This window comes from Talpa occidentalis, unplaced genomic scaffold (assembly GCF_014898055.3).
Source record: "Talpa occidentalis isolate TD23 unplaced genomic scaffold, MPIMG_talOcc4v2.1 talOcc4.15, whole genome shotgun sequence".
Taxonomy (NCBI): Eukaryota; Metazoa; Chordata; class Mammalia; order Eulipotyphla; family Talpidae; genus Talpa; species Talpa occidentalis.
This window is the reverse complement of record NW_023601543.1, coordinates 21,335,530-21,357,586: the sequence shown is the minus strand read 5'-3', so window position 1 is coordinate 21,357,586 and position 22,057 is coordinate 21,335,530. Positions and strand designations below refer to the sequence as shown.

Here is a 22,057-nt window from a genome sequence, read left to right as displayed (position 1 = left end):
CTATTCCGATTTTTTCGCACAAGGATGCTGGGGTTCTGGTTCACAACATTATTTGACCATTGTGTGTTTTGGGGAGAAGGGGAGGGCGGGTGGAAACTGAAGGCCTCCACACACTCCAGTTTCGGTCTAGGTGGGCTCCGCTCGATCTCCCGGCGATACCCGGGGTCGGGCTGCGCAGCCATCTCCGAAGGGGTGGCCGAGGCCTCGCCCTGGACGACCCCGTCGGCCGGAAGCCGCCCACCCGACTGCGCAGGCTCCGGCTGGCTGGCGCCCTCCGCGCCTGCGGGGCCCGCTTCCGGTTGCGGGAGTGGGGGAGGTGCGCCGCGACCCCCTCGCCGGTGCGGGCAGGGGCGGTGCCGCGGTAGCGGCGCGCGAGCGGTGGAGGCGGCACGCGGGGAGGCTCCCAGGTCGGCTTCCGCGGCTTCCCTTCATCCACCCTCTTTCGCTCTGCGCCGGCCACAAGGTGGGGCTGCAGCGGCGAGAGCGCCTGAAGTCGGGGCGCACTCGCCTCGTAACCTTCTGGTCACCCAGACAAACAGCCGCGTGAGTTTCCCGGCACTAGGAGGCACCTCACCCCGATTTTGTGGCAGTTTTTTTATGCCCGCCCTTCGTGCAATGCAAAGAAGGGACTTGGTCCCAGCCTGTCCCCCGATTGGAGAGGTGCTGTCCATCCGCTTGCACCTCCCCACCATCTTTTCGGAGGTGTGCCCCCCGGCCAGGAATACCCCATGGGAGCCGGCCCAGCGGGTAGAGTTTGTATCTTTCTGCTGTTCTGGCAGGACTCCCTTACTCAATAAGCCAGAAGAGTAAGTTGCACCCCTTTTGCCCGCCCCCCCCACCGCTATTAACATTTTCACGAATATGCCGAAATAGAACAGTTCATCTGGTTGTGACCAGGACCTAAGAGTTGCATGAAGTCATTACCTGACTGGTTTGCTGCTTGGAGTAGGAGTCTTGGGCACACTCAACTTGGCAGACAGGCCGGGGGGGGGGGTGTCCACATTACACATTGGAATCACCCAGCCAGAAGCACATTGTACACCTCAAGACAACTGACAGTGTCAGAGAGAGGCGCTTTCTTGGATGTTTCTGTTGCGACAGCCTCGAGCCCTGAGAAGCTTTATTCACCTCAGAAGTTTTATTCACCACCATTCTTGGCAGGTCTTGCAATGGGAAAGCCCTGCTGGGGAAAAAAAAAAAGTTAAGAAACTAAATAATGCAATAGATTGAGGGTTTTTAGAATAACCTTACAATTTGCATACCATAAAATCCACTCATTTAAAGTGTACAGTTATTTTTAGTAAATTTACAGAGTTGTGCAACCACCACAATCCAGTTTTAGAACATTTCCATCACTCCCTATAAGTCTCATAAACCCAGCTGTTGGCAGTTAATCTCTTCTCCCATCTCAAGCCCTGACAGCCACTTTTCACTATCTGTTTTCTGTCTCTATGTAGTTGCTCTTTCTGGGCAATTCATATGAATGGAATCATGCAGTGTGTGGTCTTTTGACTTCTTTCACCTAGCATGCTCTTTTCCATGTTATAGCATGTATCAGGACTTCCTTTTTGTGGCCTAATAGTATTCCATGGTACGGATATACCACATTTGTTTATCCATTTATCAGTTGATGGACAGGGGAGTTGTTTGCACTTTTTGGTTATTTTGAGTAACCCTACCTTAAACTTTGTGTGGACATTCGTTTTCAATTCTCTTAATTTCACTCCCTGCCTCAGTTCTCCCCTAGCTGACCTCTACCATAACACTGCCCCGTGAGCTTGGATTCAATCTCCATCTCTCCGCTAGAGAGGCTAAGGACCATGTTCGCTTGTTCTCTGGCCTAGGGATGAAATTTCTGGGTCATATGGTAACTGTATGCTTAACTTTTTACAGGAATGTTCCAAGTTTTATCCAAAGTGGCTGCACCATTTAATATTCTCCTTGGTAAATGTTTGAAGGTTCCAATTTCTTCACATCCTCACCAACAGGTATTTTGTCTTTTTGTTTGGGATCTCATTGATGTTAATATGCCTAGACCTAGTGGTATTTACCTAGTTTCATTGCACTTTATTTTTTTCCCACTGACTTTAGTGAATATCCTTTTTAATCTTACAAAATCTAGAAACTGAAATGAATAATACATGGTCCCTCCTTGAAAGATGTTCGCGATTCCTTTGGGGAGACAGGCAGAGACAGATAATTGCAGTACAGTGTGTTTGGCGCTCTGATGGAGTTGAGCTTGGGATGCTGTGGGGAGTAGGGGAACACCTAACCTAGGTTTGAGGGAAAATGGAGGAAAGAATTGAAGAAGCCATTTCTGAAAGGAATTTTAATGTGACTCTGTTTCTCTTTCCTGTATTTTTATCAAAATTATACATACACATAAGTTAAAAAAGTCAAATAGTTCTACAAGGTTTGCCATTTTAAACAAGGAGTCTCTAGATTTCCTCCCCACTCCCTGCTCCCCCCAAAGAAATCACTTTCTAATCTTATAAGTCTTTAGATATTTACCTCTCTATCTTTAATTAGCACGGCATGTTTTTATTTGAGAACGAAAACGATCAGCCCTGATGTAGGCCAATCACCATCCTCACTTGCACTGATGTCTAAATTGGTCAGCCCCATTAAATATTAACACATGGTTAATTATGAAGGTCACTCACAATGCAGCATCTCTTCTTGCATTTAAATCAAAGAAGACAGGTGTTACTACCAGTTACTGGGATAACTGAAGACAAGATACACAGTTTAAAGAAGTGGCTAAGGAGTTCTTTTCCTCACTAGTGCTTTAGTGACGCATAACTTCAATAAGGAGCACCTGATTGCAACCATTAATTAAGAAGACTTATTTTCACTCAAACATTCAAGGGAAAAGTCAAATCACAGACAAGCAGTGTAGTATAGAACAGAGGTTGGCACACTATCACCTGCAAGCTAAGAGTGCTTTTTTCAGATGAACCTTTATAGTCAGTTTGATAGTAGGGAACACTAACTTTCAACCCCATGTAAACAAAATGTCATTCTTCTGTTTCATTTTTTTTTTCATTAGTAGACCTGTATTGCAAAACCTTGTAGCTAATTCTTACATTTTGAATTTCATCTCTAAAATTTTTGTGGAAATTTTTCTTATTATATAAATACCTACATAATACTCTTGATTTTTCTTGTTGGCTCATAAAGCATCTGACCTTCACACAAAAAGTTTGCCAACTCCGGGTTTAGTAGAATACACACAGTAACAGAAAGTAATTGCCACATACTTGCTATGTGACCTTGGGAAGCAACTTCTCTTTTCTGGTCTTCATTTTCATTATAAAATGAGGATAAAGGGTGCTGGGGTGATGAGATAAACTCCAGAGTTAAACCCTCCAATCTCCTAAGTTTTTCATAAATTATGCAAATATTAATTGAACTGCTACTATGTACCAAGAACTGCTAAAGGCATTGAAGATAGAACAGGAGCAAAATTTCTATCCTTGAAAGGAATATTGTTCCATTATATTATTAAGATACAATGTGTGATCTAAGATAGGATTTGGGTTTGAACAGATCAGCTTTATTTAGGACATTTTGAGTAAAATTTGAATATGGATGGGTATTAGATGAGATGAAAACTTATTAACAGAATAATAGAGGTCACTAACTGAAAAAAGGCAGTTGCATAGTATGATGTAATCCTCTTATTTTGTACACATGTATTACATATAGTCAGAAAAATATTCAAAAGGATATATACTAAGCTGTGAACAGTGGTAATTTCTGGATGGTGTGAATATGATGATTCTATTTACTTATTTTTGTTTTCTAATTTTCTACAATGAACATATGCTACTTTTATAAAAGATTCTAATTTAAAAAATAATTTCTCTTTTCATGGAGCTTACATGCTAGTGCCTGTTGTAAGTATTAGTATTGCCAAATCTGTCACTTTTCCTGGGGCATCACATGTAAGAATTCAGAGTGCTCCTCCCCACTGCAGGTGACAAGAGGACCACCTAGTCTCTGTGAAATGGCTGCAGAATATAAGTTGATGCTGCTGGCATTTCCCTTAGAGTTTCCCTGGTAAGTAGAGCTTTCTTATACCCAAGGCTTTAGAATGGGGTAAAGAAAGCTAGAGAGGCAAGCATTGGCAGTCCTGAGCACTGTCCAGGAGATCACATGCCTCACCTGATGCTGGAGGTAGGTTTCTCTCTGTTGCATCGATGGACACGTCAGGCTATCAAAGCCTGGTGTGGTTAAGCATTTGAATCATGTAACTACTCTTATTCTCATTCAGGGCCAGGGGTCCACACACCAAGGACTGTGGGACAAATCTGGCCTGCTATCTATTTTTGTAAAAAAAAAAAAGGTCTTTTTAAAATTTTTTTAGAAAGATTTATTTAGTTATTTATACAAGCACTGTGTACAGTCAGAAGTGTGGGAGGGTGAGAGAATTCACCAGAGCCAGAGCAGGGAACAGAACAGGCAGACTGAGGAAATACACTGCTGAGGGGAGCAGCGGGCGCGGCAGGAGAGGTCTGCGCGGCATGTGGGACCCTTGCCGGCGGCCGGGGAATGAACCAGTGCTGCAGAGGCTGCAGGCAGCTTCACAGCCCAGCGCTCAATTGCTGTGCCACCAGGGGAGGCCCTAAAAAAAGGTCTTATTAGAACACAACCATATTTATTTATTTATGTATTGTTTACACTGGCAGGCTACGTAGTTGTGACAGAGACTGCATAAGACCCACAGACTCCAAAATATTTACTATCTGGACCTTTAAATAAAAAGTTTGTGGATCTGTGTTCTAGGCTCACCAGAGAACTGTCTGTAGGTATGGCTGTGGAGAGAGAAAGCCCACTTTACAAGTTAAATTAACCAATTGACATTCTGGTTTATAAACTTCATTCTCTCCTGAGTTTTATTAACATGTGTCTGTATTCCCTATTTCAGATGACTTTAGGTGAATTAGAAGATTGGATTTCTTACCCTGCAAAGCCGAGGCAAAGGCCAGACCAATGGAAAAACATAGAAAAACTATCAAGGTAAATCATGGCCTGTGCAAGCTAGTTGGTGTCCCATTCATCTAACCAAGGGCTACTTATGCTTCAAATTTGGTTCAAGTGCTTTCTCCACCCAGAAGCCTCTTCTGACTCCTCACCTGGTTTTACTGACCAGTGCTCGTGCTCCTGTGATACCCTTAGCAGACTTCTGTCATAACGCTTACCACTCTGTCCCAACACTTACCACTCTGTCCCGTAAGCTTGGTTCATTATCTGGCTCTCCACTAGAACCATCTTCACTCATTCCCTGGCATAGCCCCTGAGTCTGGCGTAATGCTTAGCACCTAGTACCTTGCTAGTTTGTATCCTTGGCTACACAACTCTGAACATCAGTTTTATCATCAGGAAATGGGAGGGAGTAGTAATAGTAGCTACCTCATAGGGTTGTTGTAAGGATTAACTGATTGTATCATCTATTCAGTAAATACTTGGTGAATGAATGAATTCATACAGGAAATTGTTTGGAATGTTTTGGGAGTTGTGAAAACCTGCATTAGTAGTATCTAAAGTAACATGGGGTTATTTTGCTTGCACTTTTTAGACCAGCAGTGCACTTAATCCTACATTGCCCACTCAATTTCTCACACCAGATTCTGGAAAAGAAGTTTACAAAGCAGAAGTTCAGTGTCCACTGATAAGGTCTAATTTCACCTGGTGCCACAGTACTGGGCTTGTAATGATGAGGCTCCTTCACCCCTCCAGTGGAGGGTGCAATCTTGTGAGCAGGTTTTGTAATCAGTTTTTTCCTTGCGTGGAAAGAATAGGGGAATGGGAATGAGGTAGAAGGGACAGGAAAATGACTCTTCTGAGTTGATTTTTTGTATATAATTCTTCTGATCTTTAGAATCTTGTTAGTGTTTTTACATTACTAAAAGAAATTTAAGTCATATGGACAAGAGAGGGATCCAAAGTAGAAAGAGAATATAAATAGAAACAAAGGAATTTAACTGTCTTACAAATGAATAACAACCACAATAAAAGAGTAAGGAAAAATAAGTAACCTAAATTTTAGAGGCCAAATTGTGTCTTCTCAAAATTCATATGTTGAAGCCCTAATCCCCAATGCGACTGTATTTGGCAATAGGGACTTTAAGGGCATAATTAAGGTTAAATGAGGGCATAAGAATCAGGCCCTGATCCAGTATGACCAATGTGCATTAGGAAAAGGAAGGGAGACCAGAGATATGTGTGCACAGAGAAAAGATTGTGTGAGGACAAAGTGAGAAGGTGGCCACCTGCAAACCAAGGAGACAGGCCTTAGGAGAAAGTAAATCTGCTGACACCTTGATCTTGGACTTCTAGTCTCTAGAGATGGGAGAAACAGATACCTATTGTTTAACCTGCCTATCTGTGGTATTTAGTTATGTTAACCCAAGCAGACTAGTACAGAAGTAACTTTGGAAAACAGCATTTTGACAATATACTCTAAAATAGTGGTTGCTAAACTTCAGTATGCATCAGCGTCCCCTAGAGGGTTTGTTAGAACTCTGGTTGCTGGTTCCCACCTCCAGAATTTGATTCAGTAGGTCTGGGGTGCAACTCAAGAATTTGGATTTCTACCAAGTTCCCCGGTGATGCTAATGCTGCTGGTACAGGAACCATATTTTGAGAACCACGGTTCTAAGGCATAAGACAAGAAAAATCTGTATAGAAATACTATAGTCTAGTTAGTAGGTTTGTTTTCCACAGGGTATGGGTTTGCAATTCTGAATTTACTTTATGTATACTCTAGCATTAAGAAAATAAGTAAATTTGTTGTGAAAAATGAGAACCAGATTTTACTCTGTTGGAGGAAGGAGTCACATGGAAGGAAAGATACAGGACCAGTGCTGACCAGGGGCATGGGTGTGAATGCATCGCTTTGTATGTGCCCCTCCCTCAGCCTCACACACTCACACAGAGGAAGGGATAGAAATAGATACAGTTTTGGTGCACACATATCTATTTCTTAGCTCTGTCTGCTGAGGAAGCCTAGAAGGAGCAACACACCAATACCAGTGAGCACACCTAGCACTCAGATTTGGTTTGAAATACCATTGTCCAAATAAAAGAAACCCGGACTTCTTAGAGAAAATGACTGACTCCAGGGCTGGGACAGGGAGAATACAAGGACATGCAGCAATTTGAAGGGGTTTCAAATGGTGAAATCTGAGACAATTTAAGCAACAAAATAATTAATGATAGTAACAAATTATAATCCATAGAATCAAATAAGAATCCATGAGTTCATACTAATATAAAGAAATAAATGAATAAATATTAATAAATGAGGGGGAGGGGAAAGCACTTGATTATAGCAGAATTCAAATTAATAAATGTAGAAATAATAATGGAAATCGAAACTTATCACTTGACAAGCACCACAGTAATAACTATTTCAGACAAGTATGGTGAGAGAGTCTATTTTCTCAAAGTACCTCCCTACAAAATGCTTATTAATTACAATTGGTAAAATAGAAATTGCTGGGAGAAACCTGGCAGTCACTCCCTTCACCAAGTGATCAAAGTTAACATCACTGGGATTGAACAAATTGACATCATGTGCCTCTTGATGGGATACACTAAACAGGACACAACCTCATATCTGTAGTAATTTTGCCAAAACATAATCTAAATTGAGTCATAATGAACCGTCACATAAACCCTGAATTGAAACCGGTCAGTGTTTTTCAAAAGTGTCATGGTAATGAAAGGCAAAAACAAAAAACACTGAGAGGAACTGTTCCAGACTAAAGGAGCTGAAAGAGACGTGTGTGAACCTGGACCAGAAAAAGGACATTAGTGGACCAATCAGAGAAAATTTAATATGACTCATTGATTAGATTATGGTATTTCATGAATGTTGATTTCTTGATTTATTATAAGGTACCATGGTTATGAAAGATGTTACTATTTGGAGAAGCTGGGTGCAGGGTATTTGGGGATTCTTTGTTCTATTTTTGTACCTTTTTTCAGTAAATCTGTAATTCTTTAAAAATGGAAAGTTGAAAATGAAATGTGGGTTATTTACCTCTTCCCAAATTATCCCTGGGTGATCTGACTTATTGAGGGGTCAGAGTCTATGTAAGTGGGAGACCAGTCAGGAGGCTGTTGCATTAGACCAAGGGAGAGATGGTGGCAGCTCAGACTAGGAGTCGGGTAGTGCCAGTAGGGAGAGGTGGATGGCTTCCGGGTACATTTTGGCATCGTCATGGGAAGGACATTGTACAGGAGGGAAAGGAAGAGAGAACTTCATTTGATGGAGGTTCTCTGGGTATTTCCTTTGGATAAAATATATGACAGAATAGACCCTGCATGCCTACAAGTGTTTTCTATAGATAATATGGATTTAGAACTCGTTAGTATGTAAGATCAACTATAATTTATCATAGGATTTTCATTTTATCCTTTTTCCCCCCTTGTTTTTAATAGTATTACTCTTACTCAAGGAAAAGCAAAGCAAGGGGCTTTCTTTGGTTCCTTCCTGCCAAGGACTTTTAAAAATTCCTCTCTGTTCTTTTCAAGGAGGGATTTGAGTTCTGTGTTGTCACCCAAATTGTGACCTTTACAAAGCCCTGCTTGGCTTTCCACCTGTGTGTCCTTCTTTACATTTAGATCTTTACCTGAAATATTCTGTTATTAAAATTTTGTCTTGCAAGGCTCAGCTCAAGAACCACCCTCTTCAAGTTGTTTTCCTGATTTGTTCAGCTCAAACATGTTCTCCTCTTTCCTGGTAAGTTATTACTCATAGTTTATTCCTCTTATTTGGAATCTGTTCATTCGGAGTCATACTTATTGCTTTATCCTTATTTGTATTCATGGCTTACATCCTCTTTACCAGATTTTAAATTCCTTGAGGGTAGGTACTTATGTTCAGCGTTAAATGAATTACTTTTTGTCCTTGTCATATGCAAGAGGTTCAACAGTAAAATAAGTTCTAAAGTTTCGCCCCCATGTCCTTCGAATCTAATCTTTTGTTCCCTTTATTTCTATTGGGAACTTTTCCTGTGAAATGTTGGAGTCACTTTGTCCTGGGCGATCTTTGCAATTTAAAGCCTGATGTTCTGGGATTTTCTTTTCTGTTGCTTTGATGGAGTTGCTTCCACCAGGGGGAGCTCTTTACTACATATATGTCAATTTCTTTTTCTTTAGAAGGAAAAAGAAAAAGAGACTTCATTAGGTAAAATATCAAAGCAATGGAAAAACAAAGTAGGAACCGAACTTCTTCTAGGACTTTACTTGGTTCCGGCACTAGCTGGCCACTCAAATGCCTTTTCATTTGTGATACTATGTTTTGGCATGATTCTGGCCCATGTGTAAAGATTTCTCTCTTCCCAATGTACTTCATATATTTCATTGACAAAATATATATTGAATATGTGCTTTGGATCAGGTATTGTCATAGATGCTGAGGTCACATCTGTGAACAAAGCATACCAACAAAGTCCCGTGGAGCTTATATTCACATGGGCAACAAACAATAAATGAGATAGATAAAATACACGGTATCATAGATAGGGATAAATACCAAAGAGATAAAGCAATGCAAAGTCTTGTAGGCCATTGTGAGAACTTTGACTTCAATTCTGATAGAGATGGAAGCATTGGAAAATTTTGAGTGGAAGAGTGACAAATCTACTTAATTTTTTCAAATCTTATTGATTTGCTATTCACTGACATAGCTACGTAATTTAAAGCATACAACTTCACACCTGAACAAGTGCACATGCTTCACCCACCCTCCACCAAAGCTCCAGTGCCAATACTCTATCATGTTACGCCCTCTGTCTACCATATTTTTCACAAGGGGTCTGACATTTATTTTATTTTTATTTTTTAATTTTTTTTATTTTTTACATCATTGTTCATTTTTAAACAATATTTGCTTCTCCCCACCCCCTCAGGTATAGTCCCCATAGAGTTTCCTTCACCATTGCACCCGTGCACCATCACCTCAGTCCCCTGTGCTCCTCCCTCCCTCTAATCCCTCTCCCTGCTCCTCCCCTGCAGGATGTCTCTAATTTATAATTGTCTGTTTTTGCTTTGTTGTGTTTTGTACTGTTATTATTTTTTACACTGATGTCTTAATTTGGTTCCCCTATATTCCTGCTATAAGTGAAACCATCCGATATTTTTCTTTTTCCTTCTGACTTATTTCACTGAGCATAATTCCTTCTAGTTCCATCCATGTTGCTGCAAATGGCATGAGTTTATCTTTTTAGATTGCAGAATAATATTCCACTGTGTATATATGTCACATCTTCTTGATCCAGTCATCAATTTTTGGGCATTTGGGTTGTTTCCGGGTGTTACCTATTGTAAATAGTGCTGCAATAAACATAGGGGTACAGGCGTTCTTTTGAATCAATATTTCTGTGTCCTTTGGGTAGATCCCTAGGAGTAAAATTGCCGAGTCATATGGTAGCTCCATTTTTAGTAGACTGAGGAACATCCAGGGGGTCTGACATTTAAAAAGGATTACACTGGTTGTTTTCTTTGAAACAAGCTTGGGCCAGGCAGATAACAGCAGAATTGGGGAGAGGTTGTATTTTTGTATATATCACGAAGGTAGAGTCAACTGATTTGCTCACAGATCAGATATGGGATGTGAGAAAAAAAAGTAATTGAGGAAAACAGGGTCACCATGTTGCATAATACAAATAGCATTGAATAAAATGTGGCAGATGTCCTCTGGAGTTGTGTAACACAACATTTCTATTCAAGATGATGCCAAGGTTTTCATCTGGAGTAGCTGGAAGGATGGAGGTACAAGTAACTACAATGGGAAAGGCTGAAAGAACAGGGTTGGGTGTGTATCAGCAGTTCAGTTTGGGATATTGAATTTGAGATGCCAGCTAGACATCTAAATAAAGACGTTGAGTAAGTTGTGGGATATGTGAGCCTGGCATTCATAGCAGTGAATTCATAGGAGTTAGTGTTGGAGATAAATTTTTTTTGAGTCATAGCTGTCTAAAAGGTGTTTAAAGCTATGAGATGGGTGAAATCACCCAGAGAGTGGAAGTTAGTGGAGAAGTGGACCAAGGACACAGCTCTGGGACACTCCCAAACTTAGAGGCTAAAAAGACAATGAAGAACAAGTAAAGACTGATAAGGAGTGGCCAGTGAGGTAGAAGGAAAACCAGAAGAGTATGGTGTCCTGGAAGCCAAGTGAAGATGATGCTTCAAGAGGAGGGAATGATCAACTGTAAAAAGTATTTCTGCTTGGATGAGCAGGATGAGGACTGAGAGTTCTTGATAGAATTTGGCAACGCAGATCACCAGTGGCCTTGAGAAAAGCTGGTTCAGTGAACACACACTTGATCAGAGTGGGTTCAAGAGAGAATGGGAGGAAGAAAGTTGTATATGTGGAATATAAATAAGTCTCTTGAGTTTTGCTATAAAGCAGAGCAGAGAAACAAGGCAGTAACTTCCATGGTGTGTGAGGTCAAGAGAAGATATTTAAAATGAGAGAAATAATCACAAGTTTGACCCAGGAATTTTCATTAGTTACTGGAATTTGCTTGTCCTTATTCACATGTGTTTCTTGGCATGCTAGCCAGTAATACACTGAGAAACTAGATGTTGAGAGAGGGGAATTTGCCAGCAGATTTAAGTAAAACAAAATCTAGGGAAACTCATGGACAGCCTTTCATAAAACTGGACTTAGAGCTTCTGTAAGTTAGCAAGAGAAAGTATCTCCATGTGTGGAAAAAATTAGGACCATGAGGTCTGGCTGTCTTGCTTGCCCACATGGCAAGTTCAGCCTCGTTTGTCAACCTTGGCCTTTGTTACACTAAAGGGAGCCTATAGGCCCCCTTCTAGAAACGTCTATTGTATAGAAGGATGAGGAGAAGAAATTTATGCAAATACTATGAGTATGATCAAACCTCAGGTAAAGTTTGAACCAAATGGAAAAACTGACAGAAAGATTCAGGCCACAGTTTCACTAATTATTTCCCTGTTCTTTAATGAGAACTAACCTCAGCCTCCAAGTTGGAGTAGAGTTGGGCTTGCTTCCTAGCTTTGTGTTTTAGTAGTGATACAAGTTTCACTGCCCTCCATGTAGTGTTTGTGTTTGAATTTGCTTCCCCTTTTCAGGTCTTCAAGGCCCAGCTCAAAAGGTACCCATCCGACAGAGACTTCTTTGAGCCCCCTTGCAAGCAAAATCAATCATTTCCTTCTCTGCATTTCCATAGCACTTTTTTCTTTTTCTGTCCCCTAGCACAGAGTGCATTGTAGAGTGTGGTGGATGAAAACATGGCCCTGGAGCCAGGCAGCTTGGGCTCACATGGTGGTTTTTGCCAGGTGCTTAACTTCCTTGTGCCTCAGTTTCTCACCTGTATCATCTCAATTTAATAATAATAACAATAGCAGCAATAGTAACAACAATAATAGTACTGTCTTTATAGGGCTTTTGTAAAGTTTAAGGAAGTGACTACCTGTGAAATACATAGAACAGTGCCCAGCTCATAGCAAGTAATCATCAGCTTTTATAATTTCTCTTTTTCCTTCTTGAGGAATAAAACCATACATACCTTTATCATTTTACCACTAATTCTTTGCACACTGCATTTGGCACAGAATAATAGGTACCTACCAGATTTTTGTGGGAATAGCCAGACTTGTAAAATAGATTCATTTAAGGTCATGGTGAATGGTTTCATATGTGTATAGCCCTCTAACCGGCGCACTTAAGGTTCTTATTTATATCATTGCTTTGTCACTTCTTAGCTTATTAACTTATCAGCTTTCTCATCTGGAAAATTAGAAAGAAATATAGGGAGTTAAACATGGAGTTACTGAATATTCAAATATTAACTATAATTATCATTAATCTTAGTGTTAAGTAAATGATTTAATGAACACCTACACTTTTCCAGGGACTGTGGTGCACAGTATCATCAGAGATGAAGAAGTCACAGTCCTTGCTCTTAGAAAAACCCAGAAGTTAGCAAAGGAAGCAAGTATGAACAAATCAATATGTCTAGAGCCCACAGAGGAGGGGACCGGTTTTACATGAGGATTCTAGAGAAGTTTAATAAGGGAGGTATTTTCTGAGCTTCGTGTCTGTGGGATCAGGGTCCCGTGATATTAATGTCAAATAAGTATCAAAATCCCCTTTGTGGCTTATCAGAAATGAATTTTATTTTTTAAATTTTTTTAAAGATTTATTTATTTATGCATACGAGAACTGGGGTACAGGCCAGAGGTGTGTGGGGTGAGAGGACTCACCAGAGACAGAGTGGGGAACAGAACAGGTAGACTGACCAAAGTACACTGCTGAGGGGAGGAGCGGGCGAGACAGGAGAGGTCTGCTGCGCCATGTGGGCTGCTCCCTAGCCAGCCAGGGAATCGAACTCGTGCTGCAGAAGCTGTCGATTGCTTCATAGGTTGCACCTTAACCCCTTGTGCCACCAGGGAGGCCCAGAAATGAATTTTATAGCAGACTTTTCCCAATAGAATTCCTTAACAAGAGCTCTTTAGTGAAGTTCCATCCTATATTTTGAAACCCAGGAAGATATTCTGGGCCAGCAGCAATGGACTGGCAGACTGTACAAGTGTATCAAACACTTGTTTTTGAACAGTTTTCAGTTTTGAACAGTCTTCTTCCAGTCAAGCACCTCTTTCTTTGGTAACTAAGCCAGAGAGACCTCACAGGCAGAAGACTGCTTCTCAGATGCCCCCATCCTGCCTTCCCCTACCCTCCCAGTGAATTTTCTGGGAAGGCTGGCATTTGCCTTCTTCCCTTTCTCACGCCAGCAATCAGGTGAGAGGGAAAGTAGAGAGTGAAGTGTTTTCTAAGAAAAGGTCAGGGCCCCTTCTGGCTCATACTTTTAATAGAGACTTCTCAGAGATGGTGGGACAGGAGCTCTATTTACATCATTGAGAACAAGGAGAGGATGCGGGTAGATGAAAACCTTGATGTCTTCTGTCTCTTAGAAAACCAATAAAGCTATGGCAGCTTGTCTATTTCCCCTAAGTAGTTAATGAGAACAATAGAATTTAGAGTTCCTGGTGTTCCTCTGGAGCTGATTTTGGCAGGTGATAAGCAGCTTGTAAAAGGACTTATTATTTGAGTAGAGCTTTGGCTGCCTGACTTTTAAGGTTGATTATTTATTTTGCATGTTGTATAACAGGAGCATTGGGCAATGCTCTGAAGAGGCCTTCTAGGTCAGAGAGTAAGGACTTCTCTGAATGTCTCTTCCCAACAGAGCTGGGCTGCGGCTGTGGAATACGTGGCCAACTCATATATGGAGAGCCCAGCACATCACTTTTGTATAGTCTCTAACCGCCACTGAGACCTTCTCAGTGAGGCCTGCGTACATCTAAATTTCCATTAAGTCCTAGCCTGAGAGAAATATGTGTGAGGGTGTACATTTACTTTCTCAAACTTATACTGATAAAGTGACCTGCCTTTGAGAGAAATGTTTTTTGAAGTCATATTTGGTCCTTTGCAATCCAGTTAGCAGTCATATATGGATTGCCTGTCATCTCAGTAAATAGATCCCCTGAAAGGTAGGGTTTTCAGCTGCTTATACTGAAAAATAGCCAAGAAGTCTCTGCCCCCTTGTGATGAGTACCAAACTGAAACTGTCCCTAGCTCTTTCGGTGTGAGCTTCAATGCCTTGTGCCTCCTAGCGTATGCTGGCCTTGATCCCTCCCTGAAAGCGATCCTGGCAGGTTAGAGATAGTGGATGGGGAATGTTCTTTTTTCCTTCTAAACTTTTAAAGTGGACTGAGCCAGGACCCACAAGAAATTCAGATGGTCCTGACAGAGAGACACTTAGTTGTATCTTCTTTTTCATTTTTCTCTTTGTACTCAATTGGAACCTGAATTTATAAGGAAGTTTGATTTACATGGAGGTTATCAGCCAACATTTCTGTCAAGGATGTTAACAAAACAGAAAATAGTAGTAGGTGATAGGTGCCTTGGAAGACATTTCATGAGCCATTGAGTGAATTTTAGATGCTCTGTTATATCCTGAAGACATGGCTTAGGAGAAGTGGCCTTTACACTTGAGGTTACTGTTTTAGGATGAGACATCCTTTCTCAGAGACAGTGTTTTGGGAAGAAAGTAAGGAAAAGTGAAATCTGATAATCCTTGTAGACTGTGAGTGGTACCAGTTTAATTTCTCTTACTGAAGTCTCTGGCATCCAGATGGGCCACTGCTTTGGCTCCTGTATTAGTCAGGATAAGCTGGATTCTGATGCAGTAACAAATAAACAACAAATGCTTCTTTGATGCTCACATTAAGTTTGATGCAGACTGGTTGGCCCTCGTCTACCTTGCAGCAGTGTCATCTGGAACACATAACCTTTAGTCTGACAGTTTTATTTAGTGAGAGGAGACAGGACAGGCTGTACTCACCCATTCGTCAGTTATATTCATTTTCCTTTCCCTTCTGCTTCTCCTATGAGCAGAAGAATTGCCCCATGGTCAAACACCTTTGTCACTCTAGTCCCAGACTGGAGCTGTGGGAATATCTGATAAAAAGGGTGAGAGTTATTCTTTTTGATGTTGCTCTCAACTTGCTTCGGGAAGGTTCTCCATGTCTGTGAACCTACTGCCTTAGGGATGATACTCTGTAAGTTAATTTATGGAAAAGACTGAGAAGCTGAGTGAGCTGAATTCCCCAGTGTCCATGATATCACCAAGTGAGGAAACTTACTCCCCTATCAAAGCCGAATTCTGGTTAGTTGATTGTGCCCTCCCAAGAGGAGATAGGCAGTGGGCTGTTTCTAGATAATCTCACAAAAAGTGAAGACCAAGTTCCCAAGAGGGGTCTGGAAACTAAGAAGTGGTTGGCTATTCCTCCCTGACTCATAGTGTTGAACTGAACCATAACTACTAGAGTCTGTTGGGATATATGTATATGTGTCTGTCTCAGTGTGTGTGTGTGTGTGTGTGTGTGTGTGTGTGTGTGTGTGTGTGTGTGACTCCTGTGGTACTTGGTCACTTTGGTGGCCCTTGCAACATTTTTGCTTCTGTGATTGTTTACCCTTTGACTCTCAGGCATGAGCAAACTAAGGAAATAATTTACTCTTATGGCCTTTCAGTGTCTTTCATAGGATAAGCTAGTATAGATGAACCTGAGGAGTACAAACCTTCCAGAACTGCAGCTCTGCTTCCTTGCCTCTGCTTATATATCTTCGTGAATGCTAGTTGCTGACCCAGACTTAAGTAAGTCATCCACAGAGTGGCTTATTGATGGATTAGCTGGTTGATTTGGAAGTGGGGTCAGAAATGGAAGGAGATAAGGGTTAGGAAGGGCTGCATCTGAAAGAAGGTTGTGATGATTAGTGTATACTTTGCCTCTTTTGTCTTCATTGTTATACTCTGTGAAGATCTTGTTATTTTGAATGTAGATGAAACTCACCCAAATAGTCAGTTCTTAAATATAAATTCCATTCTTTTAGAGAATCACTGCCAAAATCATTATGGTTACAAGATTTTTAAGACTCGGGTACAGCATTTGTTTTGGTTGGAGTTCATCATTTAAGTTTATTTCACACATGAAAGTATTAGGTCCTAGTTAATGGTTTCTCAGTTATTCCAAATTGAATAGCTTGTAAAATTTTCTTTACATCATCTTTTAATCTTACTGGGAAATAACCTACGATGATTATTGTTTACATTTCCCCTTTCCTTCCAAATAATAAAATTTTGATATTTTCATGTCTTCCTCTTCCTATTTCATATCTCTGCTGTTGGCTGCCACTTTCCTTACAAAGTTTCCTCTTCCTCCCTTACCTCAAATTCCAAGCTTTTTCCTTTCCTTTCTTCTATATCTTCTGGTTAAATTGTTGTGTGTGGTTTCTGGTGAAATTTTTAAGTGATTTAAGATATTTGACTTTGAGCCAGTGGGAATCTCAGACTGATCCTTTTAAGGAATTCAAAGTAATTCATCTTTAAAAAGCCAAAATACTCCATTGTAGTACTTCATTTATCATCTCCAAATATCTGGAAACTAGGTAAGGGCAAGTTTTATCCCTCCTATATTAAGAATGGTCAAATCCAGATTTAGAGATGATAAATGACTTTTCCATCATCATCATCTGTTGGTTATTTGATGTCCAGTTCAAAATAATGCAATGGCGGCCTATGGATTCTGCATTATTACCTCCTTCCTGGGCAGAAATGACCCTGGGACAGATCAAGGGAGACCACTCTGTGTTGTGTCAAGGTTAACGATCCGGCAGAGGCAGGACTATGTGATTAGAGTTCTCTAGAAGGCAGGGACCCCAGTAGCTAGGCAGTCCCCCTTTTATATCCTATATATAACTGGGCCTTTGGGCCCTCCATAGGCGAGAATTTAGCTGTCAAGAATGTTACAGATAATGGAAATTGTTTTCAAGTGTTGCTTCTTAAAATAGCAAGTGATGGCTGAGGATGGGAGGGAGAATGCGCTTCTTTGCAGCTTTTTTTTTTTTTAATTAATTAATTAATTTATTTATTTTTGTAAGGGCAATAAAATCTATTCTTTATTTTTTTTAAATAAATTTTATTTTTATATTCCCCATACAATTGCAACCCCCTTATTTTGACCCCAATCCCTCCCCTCCCCACTTTGCAGCTTTTTAAATGAAGCAGTAACTATGGACATGGTTTCTGAGTTGTAAAGGTATGAAGCACAGGATGGTTATTGCTACTGAAAACTAGATGTGTTGATTCCCGCCCCCCAATTTTTAAGGAGGACCTCAAACATCTCAAGTATTGGCACAATTATACTTCAAAATTCACCATATTTACTTCTTATGCCTTTTTTTTTTGCTTGAAGGTCGAGCAGATGGTTTACATATCTTCCCCCCTTCCTCGGCATACAAAAAAGTTGCACATAATAGTATAAGCAATTTGGTGAGTTTGGACACATGGATGGACCTGGAAGACTTTATACTAAATGAAATAAGTCAGTCACAGAAGGACAAATACTGCATGATTCGTCTTCTATGAGACATCTAAAATAGAAAGAGTAGAAAATAGGACGGTGGATGGAGGGAACAGGGGTATGGGCAGTTCAGTGGGGATAAAGTTACAGTTATACAAGACAGTAAGTCCCAGAGATGAGCTGCACAGCGCGCTGCTTGTAGTTAACAATAAGGTATTGTGTTCTGAAACATTGGTCAGTGCATTTTTATGTCTTTTTGTTTCCTTAAGTATCTGCCTAAGCATGAGAAGTCACTTTTGTGATTTCTTCTGTGCTTCACCATTGTGGGAACAACACAGAAATGCTTCTCTGTTAGAGCTTAGAGCAGATTCCCCACACCAATGTTGCCTCTGCTTTGTCAGCGCTTCATCTTCTCAAAGGAGAATTTGGCATGGCTTCCTTACTTATTCTTCTCAGTTTTCTGTCCCCCAGAGCCATTTGAGCCAGGGAGTTGTGTGGAGACAAGGGATTTTGAGGCATGGCCTGATCGCAGACAGATATTCAGTAGCACAGAACTTAACCCCAAGCCAGGCTTCTGGCAACTTCTGTTCTCTGGAAATTTGCCACAGACCTGGAAGAAAGAAATAACTGCAAACTCCCTCAGACACACAGAGATCTCCCTAAAGCCACAAGTGTTATTCCTCAGGCCTTTTCTTTTGCCTTGTTTATAACCTAGCTCTAAAGAGTTTTTGTAACCTGGTTTCCTAGCCGCACAGATTAGAAACAACAGGAAGAGATATTAGTGGGGGTTGGGGAGAAGAAGCTCAGACAAACCCACAGGGGAAGTCCCACTGAAGGCCCCATACACTAAAGAGAGGCTGAAAAAAGCAAAGCAGCATAACATAATAAAGGATGTTGGTTCTGATTAGCCTGGGTTTGCTGGAAAAAGATTTGTATGGATTAAGAAATCCAGGAAGCATGTAATACATACATGCATATTTCATGTCATCAAAAATACTGTCTAAAAATTTTGGTGCTTAAAGGATGAGATTCCCTTGTCTGTACAAATCCAGTTATTTCTAATTCTGCCATCCCTCACCAATACTACAATTATGAGGTATTTCCTGTCATGGCAATATAATGCTTTTTTACAGTAAGGATTTGAAGCCCCGAGAAAGGCTGAAACTAACACTTTTTGTGAGGGATTCAGGCATTGAGTAAGAATGTGATTTGAGTGCTGAATTCATTCATTCTCTGACTCTGTCCTCATAGAGGTGTCACATTTCAGACTTGAGCAGAGGCTCCCTCAAGGGCCCATGGGCTTTTTCTCCCATTTCTTCCATTGGCCCAGGAGCTGCTTGTGATCCTCAAAGGAAGTCTGAGCTGTGTGGGGGTGCAGCTCAGGGCTCGGGTCCCAAACAGGAAGTGACTTCAATCCTCAGAGAAGTCACTGCCAGGTTGTCGCCTGGGTTCACTGTGCTAATGAGCCAGCCCAGCCTATTCGTCACCACTTCTGAGTCAGAATCCTGGGCCAAGCACAAAGGCTGGCATGTGGATTCGCTCTGGCAGCCTCTTCTGTTGGTGTGGCCATGAGCTTTCTGACCAGCTGCTGTGAACTGGCAGGCTTTGAAGGGAGGTGATGCTGGTTGGGCCAGGGCACTCTGCTCTCATTTGCATCTGCGATTCCCTCCCTCTCCTGGTTCATTAATCAGCTGGGCCTTGTACCTCCGCCAGCAGGAAGGTCTGTTTTGTTCACTTTCCCTGACGCCCCTCCCCCATTCCCATGACACAGAGTATGATTGACTTGGCTCAAGGCAAGGAAGCAATGAGGCTGCAGAGCCTATAAAGCAGTCAGAAACATGTCTCACTTAGCCCTTGTAATTGTAATGCCTTGGCTCGGCCTTTCACCGCCCTTCCCTGTTCTGGCCCTTAGCATGCTTCACCAAAGGATGTTTGCTAGTTGGGAAATTTACTGCATCCATCTTCTTTGAGGATGAGCCTTATGAAAGTAGAACTACTAAATATGGCCCTAAAATTTGGTAGACCCCTGGGCTGGGAATCAGAAAAACGGGGTTCTGGTCCTGGATCAGCTGTGAACTGCAGTGTGACCCTAGCCAACTCTCTTATTCTTCTCTTGAGGGTGGGTGACGGTTGCGTTAGGTGATCTCTGACATCTGAGCACTAACCCTCCCATTCTCTTTCTTGTTTAGACATACAGATAGATTTTGGTCTGTTTTTTTAAGATTGTCTTCTCTCTCTCAGTATCCCTGTCTCTATCTTCCTGAGTCTCTTTTTAGGTGAAGAATAGTAATTTACTTCTTTTGAAAGCTGCCCTGGGAATATGGAATGATTGTAATAGAGACACATCAGTTCTCGGAATTTTGATTTTGGAACTGACACATGGAATTCAGGATTAATAGAGTTATGGTAGTCCCATCTGGAATTTTAATCACTGAATCATGAGGAGATCAGCCAAACTCACTGTGACGCAATGAGATTTGGATCTAGACATTTTGGCCTCAGTTTATTCTCTTGCAAGTACTTGAATGGGTGCAGCAGGAATATACTGTGCCTTCACTCTTACCCTTAGTATTTCCCAGAAAAGCAGGGGAGGGGCTGAAAAGGGTGTGGCAGCAAACTTGGACACTGATACTAGAAAAGTGGCAGACTTTAGTAGATGTCCAGTGTTCGATGACTGAGCCAGGCATTGTGGAGCAGAGATGAAAGAAGATAGCTTTTTAAAAACAAACCCTGCCCGTTTTGCTTTTGGGCCTACATCAAGTTGTTTTTTCCAATTGACATGCCCTCCTTCTCCTCTTGGTTTATTTTAAATCCTACCCAAACATTAAGTTCCACCTCTTTCATTACATTCAGCAAACTTTTATCGTGGACCTCCCAGTTACCCATTGCTCTTTGGGGGGATACAAAGATGAATGAAGGTTTAGGCCCTATCCTCAGGCTGGCTGTCCTATGTTGTCCTGCTTTGGTCACTGTTGCTTCCTGTTTCCTTTCCAGATGAAACTTAAGTGCCTTGAGGGCAAAAGCTGTGTTTTTGGGAGTCCCACAACCATCCAAGTTGCTTGATTTGCTAAGAAGACACATAAGACACACCACAAGTTTTCCTCACAGCTAAGGTTTATTACAAAAAAAAAAAGCAGTAGGGAAAATAGAAGCAGTGGTCAGGCACAGAATTCCAAGTCCTTTCCTATCCAGGGCCACACAGGGGCAGCTGGCAGCCAGCTGCAAGGACAGCTGTGGCGTGTTTCTGCCCAGGAAAGCCAGTTCAAGTCTCAGGATTTGAGACTTCCATGAAATGAAGCTTGGGACCCTAACATTGGAACCAGGTTTCTCATGAATCTTGTTAAATTAGCCTGAGAAGTCCAGCTAAACTAAAAGGGAACTGCTAAGAAAAGGAAATCTTTCCCTGTTAAAGAGTCATAGACCTGGAAATGTAAGTAAATAAGTTTGCTTCCTTAATAAGCATATCTAAACAAGCTCTGGCAGCCTGCTAGGCTGATTGATCTCCCAGGCCATCCTCAAACATCTGCATCCTTCCCCTTTTCCTGTGTCAAGATTTTGTGTGCTAACTAACCAGTGTTATCAATGTAAAGTGGTTGTGTATAAAAGAAACTCTTATCTCTAGACCAGGGCTCAGACCTTGGCACTACCCAGGTCTGGGACCTCATGCATGGGTAATAAAGTTTCTCCCGACCTCACCATTCCTGAAGTACTGCTTGTTCTTCCCCTGCCTGGGTAAAAGGCTAGAATTTATTTCTGCAACAAAACTAGTGCAACATGCCTCATTGCTCTAGACATCTATAACAGTATCATTAATCAGCAATAGTTTCTTCTATAATATAAGGGCCATGTGCCCAGGAGGTAGGGTCTAGGGTCAGTTATAATTTTAGACTCCATTGGATAAATACAAGACTGTTAACCGGGCCTTCTATATTAACTCTCTCTTTATGTATCCTGTCAGTGTGCTTGGCATGGAGTAACACAAGATCAGACTCTCCTTTGAGCTCAACTCATGTTTATTTCACTATCTACTTGCCATGTCTCATAGACATTGGTGCCTCAGCATGTCAAAACAGGAACTCAAGTTCCCCCCAGCCCTTACCCTGCTCTTCTCCATCTCTAGTAACCATCTGAATCTTTACTCTTATTACTC

General features: G+C 41.4%; 1 long non-coding RNA gene across 2 annotated transcripts in view; it reads left to right on the top strand.

Annotated features, from left to right (window-relative positions):
• The first annotated feature begins 422 nt into the window (after nucleotides 1-422).
• LOC129145860 (uncharacterized) overlaps nucleotides 423-22,057 on the top strand; it is a 75,825-nt gene continuing 54,190 nt past the window's right edge. For both annotated transcript variants that reach the window (XR_008551977.1, XR_008551978.1), the window contains exons 1-5: nucleotides 423-543; nucleotides 1,894-1,988; nucleotides 3,980-4,062; nucleotides 4,931-5,022; nucleotides 8,679-8,752. This is a non-coding gene — a long non-coding RNA (uncharacterized LOC129145860). The remainder of the gene's footprint in view (nucleotides 544-1,893; nucleotides 1,989-3,979; nucleotides 4,063-4,930; nucleotides 5,023-8,678; nucleotides 8,753-22,057) is intronic.